General features: G+C 44.0%; 1 protein-coding gene across 3 annotated transcripts in view; it reads left to right on the forward strand.

The window, feature by feature from the left end:
- The first annotated feature begins 18,453 nt into the window (after positions 1-18,453).
- The window catches only part of FEZ1 (fasciculation and elongation protein zeta 1), a 44,210-nt gene continuing 43,091 nt past the window's right edge, over positions 18,454-19,572 (forward strand). The window contains exon 1 of one of the 3 annotated variants that reach the window (XM_036123325.2): positions 18,454-18,629. The gene's annotated coding sequence lies outside the window, so the exon portion shown is untranslated. Of the gene's footprint in view, positions 18,630-19,020; positions 19,252-19,572 lie in introns of those variants that run through there. The other 2 variants (XM_036123323.2, XM_036123324.2) reach the window with 2 other exon arrangements.

Here is a 19,572-nt window from a genome sequence, read left to right on the forward strand (position 1 = left end):
GTACTTAAAACGGTGCCGGGCACTCAGTACTCAGTAAATGTAAGCTCTTATGATCCCTAGACAAATTTCTTTTGATGTGATTACCAGAGGAATCGCTAAAAAATGAAGAAGGTTATGATGAAATCTTTAGTACAATAAATGTTTACCCTCTCAATTTGCTGGTAAGTTTCGTGATGCACTAGGAAAAGCCCCAACCAGAAACAGTTTCCCAACCAGAAACAGAAAGGCAAAAGTGTTTAAAAGGACAAACTTCAGGGTGCAAGGCTGGCTCAGTCGGTAGAGAATGTGACTCTTGAACTCGGGGTTGTGAGTTCAAGCCCCACCTTGGGAGTAGAGCTTACTTAAAAAAAACAAAGACAAATTTCAAAAAAAAAAAGGACAAATTTCTTCCACAGATTAAAAAACCACAACAACAGCACATGTTAAAAATCTAATTATTAGGGCGCCTGGGTGGCTCGGATAGTTAAGCATCTGCCTTCGGCTCAGGTCATGAACCCGGGGTCCTAGGACCGAGTCCCACATTGGACTCCCTGCTAGGCGGGGAGCCTGCTTCTCCCTCTACCTCTGCCTCTCTCTCTCTCTGACTCTCATGAATAAATAAATAAAACATTTTAAAAAAATTAAAAAAAATTAAAAAATCTAATTATTAATGTGGGACTCAGTAGAATGTTACAACCAGTTTAAAGGAGAAGTCAAAGAAACACACATTTATATAGAGTAAAGGAATATCAAAATTAATTTACAAATGGATGATAATCTGACTTTTTTCTCAGGTTCAGGGAAGTGGGAATTGCACTGAACCTCCACTTCACAAAGTCCATTTGCATGTTTATAGGGAAGAATTGTTTTGCTTTTTTTTTTTTTAGAATTTATTTATTTATTTGACAGAGACACAGCGAGAGAGGGAACACATGCAGGGGGAGTGGGAGAGGGAGAAGCAGGCTTCCCGCCGAGCAGGGTGCCCGATGCGGGCCGATTCCAAGATCCCGGGATCATGACCTGAGTCGAAGGCAGACGCTTAACGACTAAGCCACCCAGGCGCCCGTTGTTCTGCATTTCTAGGAGTTATTTGCAATTTACAAAATTGTGAAGTAGCTCAAGGGCAATGAGGGGTTCAGAACATGCCACCCCGAAATGAGCAGCTTTGGTCTACCCATTATTTCGAGCTGAAGAAGCTTGAGAAACTGCAGGTGCGGGAAGTGCTCTCTGACCTCCCCTTTCTACCTAAAAGCTGGTCAAAACATTTCCCATGAGAAAGGCGCCCTCCCTTACCAGCAAGACAACTCTTGTCACCAGAGACTAGAGTTGATGCTGAAATGGATGGGTACACACAGACCTACCAAAATAACCCTGATGTTCTAGTAGTTTCCCCCATGTATTTCCTAGTGACTTTCCCACAATTTACTGCCCCTACTTCAAACCCCTTCGTCTTTTCACTTCTTCACAAATTTATCATTTATTTAAAAAGTATATAAGGTCTTGGTCCTGACTGCTTCTTCTGGTCTTCATTTTCCTCATGAAAACTCCCATGGATACACAAAAAATATTAAATAAAATGTGTATGCTTTTCTCCTGTTAATTGGTCATTTAATTCACAGGCATAGACACAGAACCTAACAGAGTAAGTGGAAGTTTTTCCTCTCCTACAGCAATGAAACTCTTTTATTTTATTTTATTTTTTAAAGATTTTGTTTATTTGACAGAGAGAGACACAGCGAGAGAGGGAACACAAGCAGGGAGAGTGGGAGAGGGAGAAGCAGTCTTCCCGCGGACCGGGGAGCCCGATATGGGGCTCCATCCTAGGACCCTGGGATCATGACCTGAGCTGAAGATAGACGCTTAACGTCTGAGCCACCCAGGCGCCCCTGAAACTCTTTTAAAGACGGATAATCCATAGGAGTGTGCTCTAAATGTGGCTGGTTTTCCACTGGAGACACCCAGTAAATCTCTTTTTCTTAGGCAAGCTGACAGGAATGATATTTATTTCTGAAAGAGGACAGCTACCTCTGTTTTGACCTCAGTCTGTACTTTCTAATTGACTAAGTTCTTCTTTCCAGCTTATTTCTTCACTCAGGCAAACAACCGTGTGTGCAAAGCATCCCCTGATGGGAACCTAGACTACCCCCTCAAGCTGTAACAACTCTCCTGACACCAGCAAGACTCCACGTGATTGACCCCAAGTCAATGATTGACCTGACCTTCACTGCCCACCTGCACGTCCCACGTTTTCCTTGTATAAACCTGGATGTATTTTCAGCACTTTGGAGACAGTCTTTGTGAGGAGAGTCCCTGTCTTCCCAGTGTTGGCCTCACTGTGTGGATTTCATCAGCTGCAAGTGGTTGAACCTCTTCCACCCCCGCACCTGGCTACATTATTGTTACCATTTCAGAAATGATGACATTGAAGCAAAAGAGAAATAAGTTGCCTGGGACAACACAGTGTAATGTTAAGTGTAATGGTAGGGACTTCCCTCTCAATGAATGCTTAGGAAAGAAGGCCCCTTTACACACACACACACACACACACACACACACACACACTCACCCAGGCCCGCTTTACTTTGATGACACCCAGGAATTAAAGAAACAATACAGCTATGGCAGAGCTAAAAATAAAGGTCTGGACAGAATTTGCTGAGCCCAAGAATTAGAACAAACTTAAAAAGAATCCCTCCTTAGTTAACTAGAGATTCAGGCCAAGAGGCCTGCTTTTTTTGATTTTTCTTGTTAATCGACAAGAGCTATTAGAACCCAGCAATTTGCTAAGACCTAGGTGTTTCTTTTTTATTTTTTTTTTCAGTTTTTAAAACAGCTTATTGGGGTATAATTCACATAGCATACATTTCCCCCATTTAAAGTGTATAACCCAATGGTTTATAATATATCACAGAATTGTACAGCCATCACCACAATCTAATTTTGTTTTTTATTTTATTTTTATTTATTTATTTATTTTTAAAAATATTATTTATTTATTTATTTGACAGAGAGAGACACAACAAGAGAGGGAACACAAGGGTGGGGGGAGTGGGAGAGGGAGAAGCAGGCTTCCCACCGAGCAGGGAGCCCGATGCGGGGCTCAATCCCAGGACCCTAGGATCATGACCCGAGCTGAAGGCAGACACTTAACAACTGAGCCACCCAGGTGCCCCTTATTTTATTTTATTTTTAAAAAAGATTTTATTTATTTATATGCTAGAGAGAGAGAGAGAGAGCACAAGCAGGGGAAGTGGCAGGCAGAGGGAGAAGTAGGCTCCCTGCTGAGCAAGGAGCCCGATATGAGGATATGGGACTTGATCCCAGGACCCTGGGATCATGACCTGAGCTGAAGGCAGACACTTAACCGATTGAGCCACCCAAACACTAATCTTTCTATATCTGTAGATACCTGTGCTGGATGTTTCATATAAATGGAATCATACAATAAGTAGCTTTTCGTGTCTGGCTTCTTTCACTTAGCACAGTGTTTTAAGGTTCATTCATGTTAGAGCATGTATAGTACTTCCTTCCTTTTGTAGCTGAATAATATTCCATTGTGTGGATACACCACATTTTGTTGATCAATTCATCAGTTGATGGACTTTTTTGACTTGTTTCAATTTTAGGCTATTACAAATAGTGCTGCTATGAACGTTCCTGCACAAGTTTTATATGGACATATGTTTTTATTTCTCCTGGGCACATACCTAGGATTGGGATTGATGGGATGTATGGTAAGTCTATGTTTGTTTGGGTTTTTTAATTGTAGTAAAACACACGTAACATAAGATTTATCATGTTAACCTTTTTCACATTGCTGTGCAAACAATCTTCAGAACTTTTTCTTGTAAACTGAAACTTTATACTCATTAAATAACAACTCCCCATTTCCTTCTTCCCCCAGCCCCTGGCAACCACCACTTTACTTTCTGTTTCTTTGAATTTACTCTAGATATCTATAAATGGAATCATACCTATTTGTCTTTTTGTGACTGGTTTATTTCACTCAGCAAATGTCTTCAAGGTGCATCCATGTGTGAAAATAAATGAAAGGAAAACTTTTTTATAACCATGAATATACAGCCAACACTTCCTGGTAATTAAGAGCATGAACTTTACTTTCAGATGGACCTGAAGTTACTTTGTATAAGTTATCCAAGCTCTTTGAATCTCAGTTTCCCCATCTATAAAATGGAAAATAGGGGCGCCTGGGTGGCTCAGTCGTTAAGCATCTACCTTCGGTTCAGGTCATGGTCCCAGGGTCCTGGGATCGAGCCCTGCATCCGGCTCCCTGCTCCGCGGGAAGCTTGCTTCTCCCTCTCCCACTCCCCCTGCTTGTGTTCCCTCTCTCACTGTGTCTCTTTCTGTCAAATAAATAAAATCTTTAAAAAAGAATTAAAATAAAATGGAAAATTTAAAAAAAATAGTATCTACTTCATAGTAGGTGTGTGAGGGTTAAATGAGGTAATACTAGTAAAGCACACAGTACAGTGCCTGGCATATGGTAGTTGCTCAAAACAGTTGATTTCTTCTTTTTATTGTCCTCAAATACTGTATTTACTCACCCTTTTGCTTGCTTTCAAATAATATACCAGTGTATTATTTATTATATGTTATAATTGGAGACATCATGGACTTGTGGTTAAGAGTTCAGATTCTAAAATTTAAATGTCAGTGTTCAAATGTTAACTCTGTCAATTATATGCTGTATGACTTTGAGTATCTGTAAAATTAAAAGATAACTAATCCAAATAAATAAATACATACATACATAAATAAATAAATAAAAGGAAACCTTGTTTAGAAAGGAGTTGGCAGACCAGCAGGGGGAGCTCTCTTGCCCTATCACTCATAGTTAATTGCAGACCCAACAGGAAGAGATGGACTTTGCCCATGGATACTACTTTACTACTCCAGTGAAGGATGGCAAGCTTTCCTCCTCCCTCAGCAACAGCCTGGCTAAAGAGAGAGAGAGAGTCACAGCTCAGCCAATGAAAAGCCGCTGTATTTCAGTCTTCCAAGTTACTCCAGTGGACTTTTTGTTTATAACAACTCTTCCAACTTCCCCCTTTCCTATATAAAAGAGACTTCCTCCCCTTTGTTCTGCAGACTTGCCTATAGTTTTGCCAGAGCTTGCTCATCCCAGATGTCAGTTCTCTGCTATTCACGAATAAACCCATTTTTTTAAACTGGTAAAATAACTGACAGTTTTATATTTAAGATTAAAACATGTTATATAGCATGTGTCAGAATTTCCTTCCTTTTTAAGGCTCAGAAACCTTCCATTATATATATGTATATATATATATATTCCATATTTTGTATATCCATTCATTCATGGATGGACATTTGTGTTGTTTCCACTTCTTGTCTGTTGCGAATAACGTTGCTATGAACATGAGTGTGTTAGGAAGGAAAAAAATTTTTATCTACTCTCTCAAGTTCTGTACCTGGAGCCTGTGAATTAAATGGACAAAAGATAGATTAACAGGAGAAAAGGCACTTAGTTCATGTGCATGGGAGATCACAGAAAAGAAGTGAAAATCAAAGAAGCATTTAGATTGGGGAGCTTACATACTCTTTCAACAAAGGAAAGTGGGTTTCAAGGGAAAATACATTGTCGGGAAGTGACTAGGAAATATAGAAGGGAACTAATGGAAGATAAGGGCTATTTTAGTAAGGTCTGTTTATGCAAACTCATCTTGGTGTGGATTTCTCATCTTCAAAGGTAAGAGTCTCTTTTCTCTCACTGGTACTGGGGAAGAACACTTTCCTCAAAGGGAAATTTATGCCCTGCTTTTAGGCACTGAAGGTAACTATGTTTTGTTTTGTTTTTAGGAATTTCCAGGTTTTTTTTTTTTTGAACTGATAAATGCCAAGAGAAAATTCACCATGGCAAAATATAAATAAAGTAAATTGTATTTCAAAAATGATGTTCTACAACAACATAAGATAACCCCGTAGCAATAAAAAATGTATATGTTATTTATTATAATTTTTTAAGATTTTATTTTTAAGTAATCTCTATACCTAAGTGGGGCTTGAACAAACAGCCCCAAGATCAAGAGTTGCACACTTTACCAACTGAGCCAGCCAGGTGCCCCCTCTCCCTGCAAAATGTATATTTTAAAAAGAAATAAATATTTTTGTTTTGGAACTGTAAATCACTTTGTCTTATTTTCTTTATTACTGAATTTTATATTAAAATGCATTTCTTTATATTTGAGAGAAAACAAACTTTAATTAAAAAAAAAACCAAAACGTGGTGTGACCTAAGATAGTCAATCCAGGGAGGAACACCATAAGGAGAAAAGCAGATTTCAGGGCACCTGGGTGGCTCAGTCAGTTGAGTGGCTGCCTTCGGCTCAGGTCATGGTCCCAGGGTCCTGGGATCGAGCCCCGCATCGGGCTCCCTGCTCGGTGGAGAGTCTGCTTCTCCCTCTCTCTCTGCCTACTTGTGCTCTCTATCTCTGTGTCAAATAAATAAATAAAATCTTTAAAAAAAAAAAAGCAGATTTCCAGGCAAGACATCCAGCTGAAGAGAGAGTAAAGCATGTTTTGCATTTTGCCATTTTCCTAGCTCGACAAAGAGCCCAGATGTATTAGTATATTTACATATTAACTTGTTCTTCACAATGCGGTGTCTATTCAGTCCCCACACTAGGCAAAACAATGGACTTGAACTAGTGCCAGGCACCTCTCTCTCCAGGTTTAGGGAAGAGAGAATTTGTAAGAAGGCAATGGGAATTGGTCCAGGGTCCAGCCTGGAGACATCAGAGAGAAAAAAGATCTGTCCTCTAACATTCCCTGAGCTGAGACCCCTTCAGTCCTTGTTTTTGCCCTGGGGGCATAATGGTCTCCCTTTCTCTTTGAGTAGACTGTCCCTGCCTATGGGAATGCAGCAGCTCTTCTTAGTAACCATGGGAACCTTATTGGCATGGCAACCTGGCAGCCACAGTGAAAGTCAGCAAAGGGTGGAGGGATGGAAGTGGTGGGAGGTAGTCCTGCGGAAGAGGGGAGGGGAAAGCAGCCTTCCTTCCTGCTGAGGAGGGAAAAGGGGGAGGAAAATGCCCAGCTCTCTGAATGGCCTCAAGGAGAAGCCCCTGATCAATGCAAAGCTCACTCTATAATCCAGTTCAGGGGGCTTGGGTTAGGACTCTATGCCAAACTGGACACCAGGAGCTAGACCTCTTAATATTTTTCTGTACTCAAGTGTGCCTCAGCAGCACCAAGAAAGGAATAAGGGCTGGGAGACACAGACTAAAACATCTCACAACATGTGGGCAAATTCTGACATTAAGTTTTGATTGCAGGCAAAATACCACACAGAGCTTTTGTAGGGCTCTGAGAGTCCAAGCATCTTTTATTAAAGATGTCTAGGGGTGAGGAAATTTCCAAGCAGCATCTAAGGCAAGAGCTAACCATGCAATGAGGTTGAGGAAGGCTAAGAAGGTAGTAAAAACAAAACCACCGAGATCCATTGGGGAGACGGAACTTTTGAAGAGGAAGGAGTGAACAGCGGGGCCACTGGCAATGCCCTGCCTGTCCTTTTCCTAGGCTTAGCTAGAATCCCCATGGTTCCTGGTTTCTCTGATGGACAGGGCGTGAACTGGGGCTATCCCAGGCTTAGGAGTCAGATGGCCCTGGGGTAGAACCTCTGCCCTGCACCTTACCTACCTGTGCCAGCCTCAAACAAATTACTCTGTTTCTCAGAGTCCATTTCCTCTTCTCCCAAGACAGAGGGTAACGGTACCTACTTTTTCGGACATTGTGAAAATTAAATAATATAAAAAAAGGTTAATTAAGAAGTAGTATTAGAGCTCCTTGCATGAAAAGCACCCAAATAATAGTTGCAAGTCTTGTTACTCTCTTGGCTCTTTAGAAATGGCTCTGTTTGGGTAGTTCTGTAACATCACCTGAGATCTGAGCAAGGTTTTCTCTAATGCGTTGACTTTTAAAAAAATAATAGCTTTATTGAGATATAATCACATGTCATAGAAGTCTCCCTTTTATAGTATACAATTCAGTGGATTTCAGTATAGTCATAGACTTGTACAACCATCACATTATCCATTTTTAGTACATTTTCATCTCCCCAAATGAGAGTAAAGAAGCTACACATTCAGGGGCGCCTGGGTGGCTCAGTTGGTTAAACGACTGCCTTCGGCTCAGGTCATGATCCTGGAGTCCCAGGATCGAGTCCCGCATTGGGCTCCCTGCTCAGCAGGGAGTCTGCTTCTCCCTCTGACCCTCCCCCCTCTCATGCTCTCTCTAACTCATTCTCTCTCTCAAATAAAGAAATAAAATCTTTTAAAAAAAAAGAAACTACACATTCATTAGCAGTTACTCACCATTGCCCTTCCATACGGCCCCTGGAAACCACTTATCTACTTTCTTTCTCTATGGATTTATCTAGACATTTTATATAAATGAAATCATGCAATTTTTGGCTTTCCACGTCTGACTTCTTTCATTTAGCATGTTTTCAAGGTTCATCCATGTTACAGCCTGTGTCAGAACTCTGTTCCTTTTTATGGCTGAATAATATTCCACTGTATGGATGTACCACAATTTGTTTATCCATCATCGGCAGATGGACATTCGGGTTGTTCCCACTGTCTTGGCTCTTATGAATAAAGTCACTATGAACATTCACATACAAGTTTTTGTGTATATGTACTGACCAAGTCTTAGTTTATGGTTTATCAGGCCCCGTGGTCTACTATGATCAGATAAAAAAACGGTAAATGTGAGAGGCTGATGGCATTACATCTTTTAAAATTTCCTCCTTACTGACCTTCCTTTACACCTATTCTCCTTACTCTTACACTCATCTCTCCTTGTTGAGTGGTCTAGTCAGTCTTTTGCAAATATCCAGATCAGGCACTCTGAGAGGCTCATGAAAGATAATTTCCCCCCCAGCCAAAAGATATTCTATAGGTGTGGAAAGGGGAGAGAGAGAGAGAGGAACAATGATATATATAGGCCAGACTTATTACTCAAGGATAATTAAAATATCATTTAGAAATATTGTTTTTAACTTTTTTTATTGAGAGAAGCTATACAAAAGTATGAAACTCAATTTAATATGTATGCATGCGTGCACACACGCACATGCACACACACACACACACAATCATTTAGGATTTGCCTATCTCCACCAAAGTAAGGGTAGATGTAGGGTTGCCAGATACAATATGGAGATACAGAGTGTCCAGTTAAATTTGAATTTCAGGCAAACAATGAACACATTTTTAGTACAAGTCTATTCTATGCAATATTTGTGACATACTTATTTAGAAAAAACTATTCATTATTTATCTGAAATTCAAATTTAACTGGGTGTCTTATATTTTTGTTTGGTAAATCTGGCAATACTAGAAGGGGATATTAAAGAACATCCATTGGGAATAAATCATTCTTATGACTGAGTAGCAGCTGAAGTTGGGTTAGAGGAAATCCCTGAATAAAATGCAATTTGGAGTTAGTTTGTAGATTTAATTCACTTGGCTCTCTCCCTAGGGCTTTGTATAACTAAGCATTGTGCCATCTTGTTTTCTCCTAACACCTCTGCGGAATACTTAGGAGTCTACAAATGGACATGCAAAGGCAAGGGAATTTAAAGACATTCCAAGATCCCTCAGAGTTTGGAGTCAATTTAAACAAAATGTTGCGATTGGTTTTGGAAGGAAAACATAAAGTTTAGATTGATTAAATTTAAGAGAAGGAAAAGATCTTACTTGAAACCCTTTATATTGTAGATGAGCCAACCGAGGTCAGAAAACCTAAGTAATTCTCCCTAAGTCACAGAGCTAGCTAATGGTTAAGTTGACACTGAAATCCAAAACTCCTGACTCCTAGTTTATGCAGCTTTCCCAGTTTGCCAACACCACACACCCTTCTGCTTCTCCTCCCTTCCCTTTAATTTTCTTTTCTTGTAATGTGGTCTAGATAATCAGATCAGCCATAATCATACAGTTATATGAAACACTGGACTGGGGCGCCTGGGTGGCTCAGTCATTAAGCGTCTGCCTTCGGCTCAGGTCGTGATCCCAGGGTCCTGGGATTGAGCCCCACATCAGGCTCCCTGCTCAGCCGGAGGCCTGCTTCTCCCTCTCCCACTCCCCCTGCTTGTGTTCCCTCTCTTGCTGTCTCTCTCTCTCTGTCAAATAAATAAATAAAAATCTTTAAAAAAAAAAATGAAACACTAGACTGAGAATTTTTCCTAGATCTTGCAAGTATAAAGAGCTGGATTATTCAATATGGATTAAATATTTTTCTGTTCTAAACAAGGTTTACAAAAGGATTAAAGAATAGGGGCACCTGGGTGGCTCAGTTGGTTAAGCGACTGCCTTCGGCTCGGGTCATGATCTCAGGGTCCTGGGATCGAGCCCCGTGTCAGGCTCCCTGCTCGGCAGGAAGCCTGCTTCTCCCTTTCCCACTCCCCCTGCTTGTGTTCCCTCTCTCGCTGTCTCTCTCTCTGTCAAATAAATAAATAAAAAACCTTTAAAAAAAAAAGTATTAAAGAATAATCATCATTAGATTATGGGGTAATGTTTTCTCTTCTGATAGGTAACGAGAGAGCTTCCTTTGATGTATACATTTTCCATTTTGTTCATGTCCATTGGACCCAATGAACACATTCCTAACCTGGAAAGAATCTGGATTTTTTTTGAATATGCAACCCTACAAAATCAGCAGCTTTTGAATGATTATAGGTTGCCAAGCTTCTTGAAGTTTTTGTGTTTATATTCGTTCTATATCTAACTGCTCTGTGTGTTTCTAAGTCAGTATTTGCCTCATCGACTTCTTTTCTCACGTCCCAGGGATCTGATCAATATCTAACACTGGATTTTTCCTCTCATAGCTCCCCAAGACCCAATTGCAATGCCATGCTACATCAAAAATTTTGCAGGATGTCATTTGGTCTGTATATTTTTGGGGAGCCATCTTGCTCATCACCAACCATAACTCTTCTTTGGGGCTTGTTGTTCAACATTGTGAAGCTCTCACGTTGTAGGATGTGACAACGAGAAGAGACTGGTTTATTTAAATCCTGGCGACAATGACTTTGTGAAAAAAGCTTAACTGCTGAAAGGGAGACTTTGGGGGTTCTTTGCTCATCATTTCTACAGGGTGGAAAATGCTGTTGTGACTCAGAGTCGAGTCTTAAGGAGGACAGCTGTGGCCTGGGGCAGCATTTGCAGAACATGCGGGGCTTTGGGGGTTTGCTGGTGAAGTGATTTTTATATGGCCAGACGAGTGCAATGAAATGACAATGTTAATTGGCATTTTCACCTCCTCAAGTTCATTTCTGAATCATCACATTTCTGAATACCAGGGCATCCTGGAGTAGCATAAAATAGAGATTATCTGAGATAGAGGGCAGGGGGAGTCAATCCTCAGGGGTTTATATAAATGATGTGTCTGCTTGGCCTGGTGGACGTATGAAGAACCAAAAATTAATCTAAAAGTGAGCTCATGGACCTGAACCATCTCATGAGTGGCCTCCCCTCATGACACTGTGGTTGAGGCTTTATTTCCTATCGAGAGTAGGAGACAACAATAAGCCTATTCTGTCCCCATTCACCCAGGCACATGCTGACCCGCGCTGATAAATCACTTGGTAGCTACAGAGAGGGGAAGGTTAACGACCTTTCTTTTTTGACCACTGTAGATCTAAAAGCTTCCCCCACACTGGGGACCTCATTTTCCTTTTCCAATTAAAATCTGTGGTTCTCCTTTCCTGAAATTGCCAAGTATTATCTTTATAGAAAAGAAATTGTCATCATATTACACTTAATGGAATTTCCAGTATCTTTAGGGATCTCATTCTTTATTTGCCCATTAGTTCATGTATTTTGTCATTTTTCATCAGGTAACGGAGGTGACTATTCTGGAATTTGTAATTATTCTTGGGGTTGATTTATTGTCAGTTTTTATAGTGCTGCTTATTCTTTTTGAAAGTAATGTGCTCTTGTTCTTGGTGCTTGTGCTTTGTGGTGGAGAGTAATTACCTACTGACTAGATGGCTATGAATAGATTTTGAATCTTGGGGAATATTCCACTTCCCTTGTAGAAACAAATCAGGGAGTTTAATCAACCCTGGAGATTGAGGATGGAGATGAATATGGGCTGAAAATGAATGTTGGTGTTTGAGAGCTACCAGTGATTGAAAAAAATCAAGCAGCCTTAAAATGTTCACAGCTATGAGCTCATCTTTATTTGCTGGGCTGTGATTGATGTAGGTTTTCAAAAAAGATTCAGCAGCTCATTTCCAGAATGCCATGGAAAACTGGCTTCTTCAAGAGGGATCCTTCTAAGGAAAATCAGATAGAACGAGCACAATCCATATCATGCTATCACTGAATTTCTAACAATAACAAGCTGTTTCTAGCCTTGAAAGCCATTAAAAACACACACAAAAAAACAAAAATCAAAAAGGAATGTGCTACCCTGCAAGGTCAGGTTTCTCATCACAGGAGGCATCTAACATCACCCAAGAGGGATATTGGTTTCTGAGTCAGGTGGGAGGTTAGATTAGATGACCTTTAAATGCTCTATATTCTCCAAGATTCTTTGATTATATCAAGTAAACTAGGGACTAAAATAAGTTCAGTTCAGGGACTAAAATCAGCCCCTAGAATAGTATTAGTGTGATTCCAGCATTATTATTTACCCTGTATTTCCCACAACCAGCAGTTTGAACCTATGATCAGCCTCAAGTTTTTCTTACTTAAAAGGCACATGTATACCTTTCCAAATAACCCAAGCTTTGGCTCTGCTAGTTCTCTCTGTAGGAAACGCAGCCCTGAGCTAGCAGAACATTCACTTACCCCTGAAAGACCTATGTCTAAGGCGGCGGTTCTTGACTCTGGTGATTTTGTGATTTTCCCCTCCAGGGGTCACTTGAAATCCAGAAGCATTTTTGGTTGGTTACAACTGGGGGGGTACTACTGCCACCTAGTGGCCAGGGATGCTGCTAAGCCTCCTGCAACACACAGCACAGCCTCCAACAGCAATCGCCCAAATATCAACAGTGCTGAGCTTGAGCAAACCTGCCCTGAGGGTTTCCGGCATACACCCTGCTCTTTTCCCCACCATCACATGGCAATCATAGAACTTTGTTTAAAACACTTTATATCTGGGGCGCCTGGGTGGCTCAGTCGGTTAAACGCCTGCCTTGCACTCAGGTCATGATCCAGGGGTCCTGAGTTCCGAGTCCCGAGTCCCAAGTCCTGATGGGGCTCCCTGCTCAGCGGGCAGTCTGCTTTTACCCCTCCCTCTGCCCCTCCCCCCCGCTTGTGCTCATGCTCCCACGTGAGGTTTCTCTCTCAAATAAATAAATAAAATCTTTTATTTTAAAGATTCTATTTATTTATTTGAGAGAGAGAATGAGAGAGAGAGAAAGAGCACAAGACGGGGGAGCGGGAGAGGGAGAAGCAGACTCCCCGCTGAGCGGGGAACCCGATGCGGGACTCGATCCAGGGAGTCCAGGATCATGACCTGAGCCGAAGGCAGTCACTCAACCAACTGAGCCACCCAGGCACCCAAATAAAGTCGTTTAAAACTCCGCACTTTTTTCTTCTTTAAAGCACTGATCACTTTGTCTAATGGGAGTGTCATTTGCTTGGAAACTCTCTTAAGTTCTAAAAGCTCTTAGTATGTATAAATAAAATTGGACTAACTCTGATTGGAGAGGTTGGGAGGTGGGAATAGCTCTACCTATCTACCCTAAGGAAGATTTTTGAAACTTTTAACAATAACATATAAGCAGCACTTATTGAGCACTTACAATTTGCTAGGTCCTGTGCCAAAGCTTTACATGGATTGCACATAGGAGGTTTTAATATGAGTTGAGTGTTGAATTATCTCATATATTTCTTCTGGGATTCTGTATTAGTTTCTTGAGACGGCCTTAACAATGTCACCAAGTTATTGGATTTCAGGCTCACCCTAATCCAGTATGATCTCATCTTAATTAATTACATATGCAAAGACCCTATTTCCAAGTAAGGTCACATTCTACAGTTTGGGGTTGTTAGGGACTGAATTTTTGTGTCCTCCTCAAAGTCACAGGTTGGAAACCTAATGGCCACTGTGATGGTACTCGGAGGTGGGGCCTTTGAGAACCTCACGGGTGAAGTGAAGCCCTCATGAATGGGATCAGTGCCTTTATAAAGGCCCAAGGGAGATCCCTAGCTCCTTCTACTTTGTCAGAAAATGGCCATCTGCAACCCGGAAGAGAACCTTCCCTGGAAACCATTCTGGCACCATGCTCTTGGACTTCCAGCCTCCATAAGCACTAAAAATAAATTTCTGTTGTTTATAAGCCACCCAGACTGTGGTACTTGGTTATAGCAGCCTGAATGGACTAAGACATGGGTGGACATGAGTTTTGGGGGGACACTACCCAACCCACTACAGTCTGCCCTCTGGTCCTCTTGTGCGAAATACATTCATTCCATCCCAACATTCCCAAGTCTTGACCCATTTCAACATTAACTCTAGATCTCATCAAAATGTCATCCACTCAAAAAGTCCCAAATGTGATCCTTAAATCAGGTATGGGTGAGATAGTGGGTGTGATACCCCCTGGAGCAAACTTGCCCTCCCTTTATGGACCAGTGGAACTGGTTGGCTTCTAAAATACAAAGGTAGGACAGACAGGGACAGGGAGAAAGTGGTAGGAGGAAAAGGACCAGTGATTTAAAGCAAGCTTGAAACCCAGCAGGGCAAATTCCATGAGGTTTCAAGGGCTGAGAATGATCCTCTGTGCCTCAGAGCGCCATCGTGCAGGTCCAGGACAGCCACGCTGCCTTCAGAGTTGTTCTTCCTTCTTCTTGGAGGATATCGGGTGTTCGCAGCCGAGTGCCTCAATCAGCCTGTTTCCTGACTGTGGATTTCAGAAGTCGAACAGTCTTCCTTCATTTCATCCCATCCCTGATCTTTCTGGCCCAGGCTGGCAGTGTTTCTGTTGGGATAAAATTCTCAGAAACCTTATGTGCAACACAATGCATAGGAGTGCAGGGGGTCCAGGCCACCATTCCTCATTGCATTTTACCTAAGCTTAGCAAGGAGATGCTGGGCCACATTTTTCACCCTTTAAAAATCTCCTCAGCTAGGGGTGCCTGGGTGGCTTAGTCAGTTAAGCGTCCGACTCTTGATTTTGGCTCTGGTCATGATCTCAGGGTCCTGGGATCGAGCCCTGAGTTGGGCTCCCTGCTCAGCGGGGAGTCTGAGATTCTCTCTCTCCTTCTCCCTCTGGCCTTCCCCCTACTCACGCACTCACTTTCTCTCTCTCTCTCTCTCAGATAAATAAATAAATCTTTACAAAAAAAAAATAAACAGGGGCGCCTGGGTGGCTCAGTCGTTAAGCGACTGCCTTCGCCTCAGGTCCTAATCTCAGGGTTCTGGGATCGAGCCCCTCATTGGGCTCCCTGCTCCCGGGAAGCCTGCTTTTCCCTCTCCCACTCCCCCACTTGTGTTCCCTCTCTCACTGTGTCTCTCTTTGTCAATTAAATAAATAAAATCTTAAAACACAACAAAACAGAATGTGGTATATCCACACCATGGAACATCATTCCATTTTAAAAAAGAATGAAATTCTGACCCATGCTACAACATGGATGAACCTTGAAAACATATGCTACGTGAAATAACCCAGACACAAAAGGACAAACTTAGAATAGTCGAATTCATAGAGACAGAAAGTTGTGTGGTGGTTTCAGGGTGTGCAGGGAAGAAGGAATGGAGATTTATTATTTAATCAATACAGAGTTTCAGTTTGGGATGATAGAGGTGATGACGGCAATAATAATGTGAAGGTACTTAATGGCGCTGGATTGTGCATTTAAAAATGGTTAAAATGGTAAATTTTATGTTGTGTGTTTTTTACCACAATTAAATGAAAGAAATATTTGCTGGAAGAATAACTTTGCTTGTGTTTTAGGACAATCTCATTCCAGATGCTTAGAGTATCAGTCGTCAGCTTCTAGTTCCTTTAAATCCTCACAAAAATAAGAACAACAGAATTCCCTTATTGAATACTCACTATATGTCAGGTACTATGTTAAGCATTTTGCGTGCATTATTTTATTTAATCTGCACAACAACCTTGTAGGAGATATTGGAATCCCCACTTTACAGATGAGGAAACTGAGGCTCAAAGCTGGTATACCTTGTACAGGGTCACCAGCTGATACACAGAACACTGGAGTTTGACCCTAAATTTTCTGCAAAGCCCAAGCTCTTTATCACTTTGCTGTGCTTCCTCGAAAACCTCTCTCAAACCTGTGAGTCCCATGCTTTGAAGATCAGGACAGAAGGTGGCCTCTGGTACAGTGTCCCCAAGCTTCTCCTAAAGAGGATAATGGCCAAGACTTACATAGTGCCTTCTATTGTGCCTGAAAGTACTTTACATATATTAACTCTAATCCTACGACAGGCCTCAGAGGTGGGTGCTATTTATTTATCCTCATTTTACTGATGAGGAAATGAGGCACAAGAAGGTTAACTCGCCTAAGTCACAGAACTGAGTTATCATCCCAACAAAGTAGACTCAGGGGACCCTTTTAAAAAAAATTTATTTTATTTTATTTTATTTTTATTTTTTTAAAGATTTTATTTATTTATTTGTGTGTGAGAGAGAGAGAGCACGAGCAGGGAGAGTGGCGGGCAGAGGGAAAAGCAGGCTCCCTGCTGAGCAAGGAGCTCGATGTGGCGGGACTCGATCCCAGGACCCTGGGATCACAACCTGAGCTGAAGGCAGACGCTTAACCGACTGAGCCACTCAACCTCCCCCCCTTTTCTTTAAAGATTTATTTTAGGGGGGCGCCTGCGTGGCACAGTCGTTAGGCACCTGGCTTCGGCTCATGTCATGATCCCAGGGTCCTGGGATCTAGCCCCACCTCAGGCTCCCTGCTCAGCCAGAAGCCTGCTTCTCCCTCTCCCACTCCCCCTGCTTGTGTTCCCTCTCTCGCTGTGTCTCTCTCTGTCAAATAAATAAATAAAATCTTTAAAAAAATTATTTTAGAGAGAGTGGGGGAAGGGCAGAGGGAGAGGGAGAGAGAGAATCTCAAGCAGACTCCATGCCCAGCGAGGAGCCCAACCCAGGGCTCCATCCCACGACCCTGAGATCATGACCTGAGCTGAAATCAAGAGTCTCACCCTTAACTGACTGAGCCACTCAGGTGCCCCGACTCAGGGACCTTTTACCTACCTCCTTTTTTTTTTTTTAAGATATTTATTTATTTATTTATTTGAGAGAGAGAAAGAGAAAGAGAGAGAATGAGCAGGGGGAGGGGCAGAGGGAGAAGCAGGCTTCCCTCTGAGCAAGGAGCCTGGTGCAGGACTTGATCCCAGGAGCCCGGGATCATGACCTGAGCCAAAGGCAGACGCTTAACGGACTGAGCCACCCAGGTGCCCCTAACCACCTTCTTTTCTCCCCACTCTATCTGGTTGATGCCGCCTGAAGGGCAAAGTGACCAACTCTTCCTTTCCTCTCAGTGGGACCTTATTCCCTTGCTCCACCTTTGTCTCATGATTGAAATGTCTGTGGAATGAATGCATAAATGAGCCAAAAAAAGGGCTCCAGCTGCTTTCAGCTGAACCTCTCAGCGTTGCCCAGGGGTCCTTCACCACACTTCAGCCAGTTGATCTGACTTCATCTCTAACTTGACCAAAGTATTTGGGTTCTCCAAGCAGACATGCTCATCAGGTGCCTTCCATTGATATCTGCAGAGCCTGTGTTTTTAGTTATCTGCTTTCATGAATTACTAGACTTTGCATTGACAGCATCCATAAGGACAGACTTATGCATAGTGGACAAGATAAATGAATGAGGAGTTAATTTTCATAAGACCCCAGGGTCCTTCCTTATAATTCCCTGGTGAATTATCCTCTATTACCTCAAGTCCTCCTGTGCCAGAAACCTCACTCAGCTTTATCAGCCTGGATCCAGCTCTCATCCTGCATCTTGGGGCGGTAAACGCCTTTATCACTTTTGGCTTGAGGTTTGAACTGGGTTTGGGCTGGCAGGCATCGCTCAGCTTGCCCACCTCGGTCTCCATTAGAGTAGAGTGAGTCAGAGCCCAAAAAAGTCCAAGGGAATCTTTGGTGTGTTTGAGGGCATCCGCCTGCCCATCCACTCAGCCACCTGCCTGTGTATTTATGGAGAATCTACAGTGTCAGGCGCTGTGAGGTATCCGTGTTGAGAGTTACTGCACGCACACATCTTGGAGCTTCTGAATATTCATGAGGGAAGCAGAACGTCCAATGTTAGAGGGGGGAGAAATAGTAAGTCATAAATATTAATAAAGGCAGGCCACATGCTGCAGGGAAGGCTCGGAATGCTAATGAGGAGATGACGTCCGGCCCGGCGCGTGCCAGCGGGCCGGTGCCCGAGCGCGGGCGCGCCCCCGAGCGCCCGGGCACGAGCGCGGGGAGGGGGCGGAGGGGGCGGGGTGGAGGAGGGGAGCGGAGCCGGGCGCCGGCCGAGCTGCGGGGGGAGCGCTCGCTGGCTCGCCGCTGCCGCTGCCGCCGCCGCCGCCGCCGCCGCCGCGCTGTGCTCCGGCCGCTCCCCGCGGCCCGTGGATGGGGGTGTCCCGCTGAGCCCCGCGATCCGCCTCCCTCCGCCAGGACCCGGACAGGTGCCGTCGCGGGGGGCGACCTTAGCCCGGCTGACCCACTGCCGTGGGTGGGGGTTGGACGGGGGTGGAGAAGGAGGGGCCCCGCGACTCCGGCTTCTCGGCCAGCAGGTCGGGGGGTGCCGAAGCCCCGCGCCCCCAGCCTGTCCCATCCTGGAATCGGAACGGAAGAGCCCCGAGGCCGTCGCCCTCCTGCCCAGCCCTTCACGGGAGCGCAGCGCCCGGGTCGGGAGCTGTGGGATGATGGGCACTTCAAGCATCATCAGATCAGAGCCTCGGCCCCCCAGCCAGGCCTGGCGTGCGTGTGCGTGCGAGTGTGTGTGTGTGTGAGAGAGAGAGAGAGAGAGAAAAGGGAGGCGCGGCGCGGTCTGGGGGCTGGGGGAACCGGGAACGCTGCCCGATGGTGTGGGGCAGTGGGTCTGTACCTCCTCCCTGGACCGTTATCTGGTCCGGCTACTCTTCAACGCCCCAGAGTCATCTATGCGCCTAAGAGCCTGAGCCCGCACCCGCCCGTGCCCCTCCCTGGGGTGCCGAGCCCGTCCCCAGGACCATGCATTCCTGCAGTGTCAGAACCTCTCTCAGCTGCCGCAGACGCTGCGGGAACGATTGTTTTACTACGGACCAGGTCGGAGAAAGGACGAGGGTGGTGGTGGCTGTGGGGGCGCTGCCCTCCGGTGGGCCCAGGGCCTCTGGGGCTCTGGGGCGCGAGGCTTGACAGAGCCCCAGGACGGGCGTGTTATTCCAGCCCTCTCTTCTTTTTTGCCTATCCCTTCCTTTCTCGCCGCTCGACACCCCCGGAGCTCCCTGCCACTCCCGTGTCCCGCTCTTGTTTGGCCAAAGGGCCGTGGAGTATGTGTGCGGCCTGCGCGGGGTGAGCCCAGCTTTCTTGGAGCGCCAGCCATTGTGCTTCTTGGAAAAGCCTTTCTTTACCCCAACAGACCCGGGC

The sequence above is a fragment of the Halichoerus grypus genome, chromosome 11, assembly GCF_964656455.1.
Source record: "Halichoerus grypus chromosome 11, mHalGry1.hap1.1, whole genome shotgun sequence".
Taxonomy (NCBI): Eukaryota; Metazoa; Chordata; class Mammalia; order Carnivora; family Phocidae; genus Halichoerus; species Halichoerus grypus.